The sequence below is a fragment of the Papaver somniferum genome, chromosome 9, assembly GCF_003573695.1.
Source record: "Papaver somniferum cultivar HN1 chromosome 9, ASM357369v1, whole genome shotgun sequence".
Taxonomy (NCBI): domain Eukaryota; kingdom Viridiplantae; phylum Streptophyta; class Magnoliopsida; order Ranunculales; family Papaveraceae; genus Papaver; species Papaver somniferum.
Genome location: NC_039366.1, coordinates 54,832,528 through 54,838,869, shown reverse-complemented (window position 1 = coordinate 54,838,869; position 6,342 = coordinate 54,832,528).

Here is a 6,342-nt window from a genome sequence, read left to right as displayed (position 1 = left end):
CACTATTTCCCCCCCTAATAGTGCTATTGGTTTGAGTGAAACTAACAATTTTAGACTGAACATCTATAATCTGAATTTGGAAATTACCAAACTTATTTAAGTTCCAATATTTTAGAATAAACTTGACATTTGTAGAGATTTAGTCAATTTGAAAGCATGATGTTAGAGCACTGCTCGGTCGAACTCGCATGCATTGCTATCTCAAGCATGTTTGTCAATGTTAGTGATCAAAACTATAAGTCTTGATTTCTAGTCTACTATTAGATAAGTCTCGGACTAGGATAGAAAGTGTAGTTGAGCTCAAGACTCCATGACGATCATCATACAAATACGAAGAATTACTCAAGGAACTGGTGGAACTTCATCGACTAAAAGGTATGTGGAGACTTGAACTTATATATCACTCAAAAGTCTATCTATTATATCTCCTATCTTGAGACAAAATTCTTTTTGCTATATAGACTTTGATTATACACATTTGCTATTTCGAGCCGAGTTTATCTCGCTTATCTATTTCTCGAAATATGTGTTGGTAAGCTTTCGCTTTGGGCAAGTTCATCTTTACTAGTGACGAAAGTCATGTTAAGTTTCAATCACTTGAAAATCGCTTTGACGAAAAATGGTTTGTGAACAACAACTATATAACGTCCTCTAAGAATGTTTCAATGATTGAAATGAGAGTTTAGATTATATAACCATTGTTGGATATAAGCATTGTGTGATAACTCATACATGTATAAGTCCTTATTCCTTGAACCAAAGTATGCGTACTTTGTTGATCAGGAAAACCGGAACAGAGTCCGCGAACCCAGTCCGCGTACTGTCGGGGGTTCTCTTCCCGAGAAAATATACTGGAGTTTGTGAGCTATTGACAAACTTATTCCGGGTACTTAAGTCCGCGTACTTAAGTTGGTTATTTTCTAAAAACGATTATTAGTGAACTTAAACTTATATGAACTAAGGAATGCAAGTTTGCAAACTGTGGCTATAAAGTTCATGAATCGATTCGAGTGAATCAAATCGTTTTTGTTTCAATTGTGTATATTATAAAGATCTAAGCAATTGAACAACTCTCTAACTAGTTCATTTGAGTCATTTGAACTAGTTGTGGTAAAGAAGAATATGGTTGATATGAAAGTGCTCATATGGCTAACCATTTGGTTAACTATTGTTGAACCAACTAGAGGTACAAGTTTGGGCACGGTTACACAAACCTAGATAAACGTGCATTTCATTTGTGTGTAACAAGATAATTTTCGATCTAACGGTTGAAAGATATTAGTTTGAATCTAATCAGGTTTTCATCTGACGGTGAATATTGAATGCTTTGTTACTAAGCTAACATTGACTGCAAACCCTGATTTGAAAGACTATATAAGGGAGAACTCTAGCAACTGGGAAACCTAATCCCCACACCTCCTATGTGATACTAGTTGTATTAGATAGAATCGATTCTCCTTTAACCTTAGGTTTCTGTCGAGACCATGTAGGTTAACGACTTGAAGACTTCATTGGGATTGTGAAGCCAGACCGATACTACTTTCTCGTAGCTGTGTGATCTGATCTTGCCGTTTCTATCGTACTAAGTACAACCGTAAGGATTGACTTGAGATTGATTTCTCCGATAGGCAAGATATAAAAGTAGTCACAAACATCTTCATCTCATCGTTTTTGATTCCACAATATCTAGTTTCGCTATCATACGATTTAGATTAATGTGAGGTGATTGATAATACTAGGCTGTTCTTCGGGAATATAAGTCTGGGTTATCAATTGGTTCATGTTCACCTTGATTTATCAAAAGACGAAACAAAAACTCGTAGTTATTTTTGTGGGAGACAGATTTATCTATTACCATGGACTTTTCTGTGTGATACATATTTGTTTATTAAAGTCTTCGACTTTAGGTCGTAGCAACTCTTAGTTGTGAGTGAGATCAGATAAGGGAATCAAGTGTGTAGTATCCTGCTGGGATCAAAGACGTAGGAGCGCAACTGTACCTTGGATCAACGTGAGATTGATTGGGGTTCAACTACAGTCCAGACCGAAGTTAATTTGTAGTAGGCTAGTGTCTGTAGCGGGTTAATACAGTGTATGTTCAATCTGTACTAGGTCCCGGGGTTTTTCTGCATTTGCGGTTTCCTCGTTAACAAAACTTCTGGTGTTTGTGTTATTTCTTTTCCGCATTATATTTTGTTATATAATTGAAATATCGCAGGTTGTGCGTTTGAATCAATCAATTGGGAAATCCAACATTTAGTTGTTGATTGAAATTGATTGATACTTGAATATTGGTCTTTGGTACCGTTCAAGTGATTTCTCTTGTATTCAATTAGACTCGCAGATCTCTATTTGCTTGAATAAGTATTGAATCAAGAAAGAGAGATGTAACTCCTTTGTATACTTTTATTAAATTGAGTCTGACTATCTAGTTGATTCTCTTAAAAGTATATTGGAGTTAGTCCATACAGATTGCCAATCGAAATATTGGGTGTGGTTGTTAGACCCCCGCTTTTTCACATGAGACCCATTAACATTAGCACACCAATGATTTTTAATCAAATCAACAGAAGAAGTGTTAAGAAACCAACATTTGTTGAACTTATAAGGCTTTCTAGTATGATTATACTCTCTAGCACTTGTCTAAAGCATCGCTTTTTCCTGTACCAAATGAAAGGTATTAGAAAACAAAACACTTCTTATTCGTAGTATCTCAATCACAGAGAACATATATAGGAAACATACTGTTACCCTAACAGACTTCCTAAGAAAAAGCAAAATAACTATTCAGAAAAATAAGTGCAAACTAGATAGTCCTAATCTTATCAGAAGACTTATTCAAAATTTTCTACACTCCCCCTCAAGTTGGTGCATAGATATCAGTCATGCCTAACTTGCTTACTAAATACTCAAAAACAGGCTTGAATAACCCTTTGTGAGAATATTTTTTATTTGTTGAGAAGTCGGCATAAACGGTAAACAAATCACTCCATTCTCGATTTTCTTCTTTATGAAATGTTTGTCAATTTCTATGTGCTTTGTTCTATCATGCTGCATTGGATTATGTGCAATGCTTATAGATGCCTTGTTGTCGCAATACAACTTCATTGGTCTACTCATAGGCACCGATAATTCTTCAAGAATGCGCTTCAACTACAGTAGTTCACATATTCCATTATACATGGCTCTAAACTCAGCCTTTGCACTGCTTCTTGCAACCACACTTTGTTTCTTACTCCTCCAAGTAACCAAATTTCCCCACACATATGTGCAATAACCATAAGTTGACCTTCTATCTTCAATAGAACCAGCCTAATTTGCATCAGTAAAAGCTTTAAGTCCTTTTTGATCATTCTTCTTAAATAACAAGCCTCGTCCAGGAGAGCCTTTCAAGTATCTCACAATTCTGTAAACTGTATCCAAGTGCTCTTTTCGTGGAGAATGCATGGATTGGCTTACTCATATAATAGCGAAAGAAATATCAGGACGAGTATGTGACAAGTAAATTAGTCTCCCAACTAGCCTTTGGTACCTAGCCACAGGTTAGCTTTCTCTATGAGCTCCAAGTTTGGTATTAGCATCAATGGGTGTTTCAACTGGTTTACAACCACTCAAACCAGTCTCGTGAAGAAGATCCACCACATATTTGTGTTGTGTTACTGCTATGCCATTACTTGATCTTGCAACTTCCATACCTAGGAAATATTTCAAGGGTCTCAAATCCTTGTGAAAACACCAGGGTACCAAAATACACCACCAACTTTTTATTTGTCAATCTGCATGGACAAACTCAACACAACTACGAGAGTTAAAACTCAATCAAGGAAAGTGTCTAGAGTTATATCTCTCTCTCTCTTTCTCTCTCTTGTTGTTAGAACGTTTACAAAACTGAATCCATGAACCTAACTACAAAGAGAGTTATTGGGCGGTACCAAAGACCAATATCCAAGGATCAATCAAGTCTTACCCAACAAATTATGTCGGACCTATCTATTGTGATTGATCAACGCACAACCTGTGATATTTCAATTATAAAGATAAACAATATAATATGGAAAAAAATAACACAAACACCAGAAATTTTGTTAACGAGGAAACCGAAAATGCAGAAAAACCCTGGGACCTTGTCCATATTTAACACCAAAAAATATTAAGACTCTACAGACATTAGCCTACTACCAATTAACTTCGGTCTGGAATGTAATTGAGCCCAAACTCAGTCTCTCACCGATTCAGGTACAGTCGCTCTCCTTACGCCTCTTGAATCCCAGCAAGACTCCACGCAATTGATTCCCTTAGAATATCTCACACCAACTAAGAGTTTGCTTCAAATCAATTGAAGACTTTAACCAAATCTTCCTCCCACAGATTAAGCTTATATAACTGATTTCCTGATTTATGATCTAAACAGATGATCAGATCAAATGAAAGATCCAGGTGATGGAAATCGATAGCAACTTGACAAAAGTCTGGCTATCTTCAAAATCCGGACTTATGCAACCCGAAGTGCAGCCTAGATTATTATTTACCTCACAAGTAGAAAAATTGTGGAATCACAAAGTTTGAGACGAAGAGAACTTTGTGATTATTATCTATCTTGTTCAAGTGATAAATCAACAACCGAACAAGATCAGGATACTTAAGTTATCAAGATAAAAGTACTGGTGGAAGTTGTTGAGGAACAAAGTTCAGAGGAAAGTATGAAAGTTTCAAAGCCTGGTACAAAAAGTGTTGCAACTAGCAAAGCATCTAAGGACAACAATAAAGCAGCACAGTCAAAAGGTATATCTCTTATAACAACAAGGAAACTTGCTGGGAAAAATTTAGTTAAAAATAAAGGCATGAGAGGACCTGAATCCTCTCAAGTTAATTCTTCTCAATGAGGGTAGCCTTCTGGAACATCAGAGGCCTCATGAGGACTAGAGCAAAAGATAAATTAAGAGCTTTAGTGAATCAATTTAGCCCTTCTCTGATGTGGTTAGCTGAGCCTAAAATAAGAGTTAGAAACAATTTTGTTAAAAATTTGAGATTACCTGGAATGAGTCATATGTTGATCCATAACTCAACAGGTACTGAAAAGGAAACATTTGATTACTATGGCATTCTTCTTTGTCAACCCCAATAGTAGTTTCTAGTACTAAACAAGCAATTACTGTCAGAGTTGGAGAAGTTTTGATTACTGGTATTCATGTTGCATGTCTAACAGTTGACAGAAGAATTTTTTGGGAGGAGTTAATGAAGATCAGTCAAATGAATTGTCCATGGCTGATAACTGGAAACTTTAATACTGTTTTAAACTGTGATGGAAAAATAGGAGGAAGAAGTCCTTTAAGAATTTCAATGTCAGATTTTCAACAAATGTTTAGATTACTGTGCTCTTTTACAAGCTCCAAGATCAGGAATCAAATATTCTTGGTGCAATAATAAAGTGGGTAAGAAGAGGATATTATGTGATCTGGATAAGGCTTTTTTTCAATGTAAAATGGATGGAAAAGTATGATGATTGGAGATATAAAGTTGGAGTGAGGGGAGTCTCAGACCATGGTGCATTGTTGGGAGGTACTAATGAATTTCCTAAGCCAAATAATATACCTTTCAAATATCAAAATGTATGGACTTCTCATCATGAATTTAAGCAGTTTATACTTGGGAAGAAGAATGTTCAGGAAATCCATCTTTTAAATTTATGAGCAAACTGAAAAGATTTAAAGTTAGTGTTAAGACATGGAATTGGGAGGTTTTTGGTGACTTGAGAATTAAGGTTAAAGAAACTGAAGAAGAAGTGCTCAATGCTTCCTTACTTTCAAATGCTCAACCAGAAAATGTGGAATTACTTAATAAGTTAGTAACTGCAAGAGGAAAGCATGAAATAGTAGCTAATCGGTATAATGAATTGATGAGGTCAAAATCAAGATTTAAATGGGTGAAAGAGGGTGGTGCAAATACTGGTTTTTTCCATACTTCAATGAAGGTTAGAAGAGCGCATAATAATATTGTTGAGCTTGAAGATACTACCGGTAATATTGTTATAAATCAAGAAAACATGGCAGAGTTACTTGTAAGTCATTTTAAGAAGAAATTTGAATATCATGAAGTAACACTAGAGGAAGAACTTTTTGACATTATTCCTAAAGTGATAACTGATGAAGACAGTGCTCAATTGAATAAATTGCTATCAGATCAAGAAATCAAAGAAGTTGTATTCTCAATGGATCAAAATAGTTCTCCTGGTCTTGATGGTTTTCCAGCTAGCTTATATAGATTTTCATGGGACATTATTGGTAAAGATTTGATAGAGGCAATACAATACAATATTGTTGGAGGTGCATATTCATACCAAAA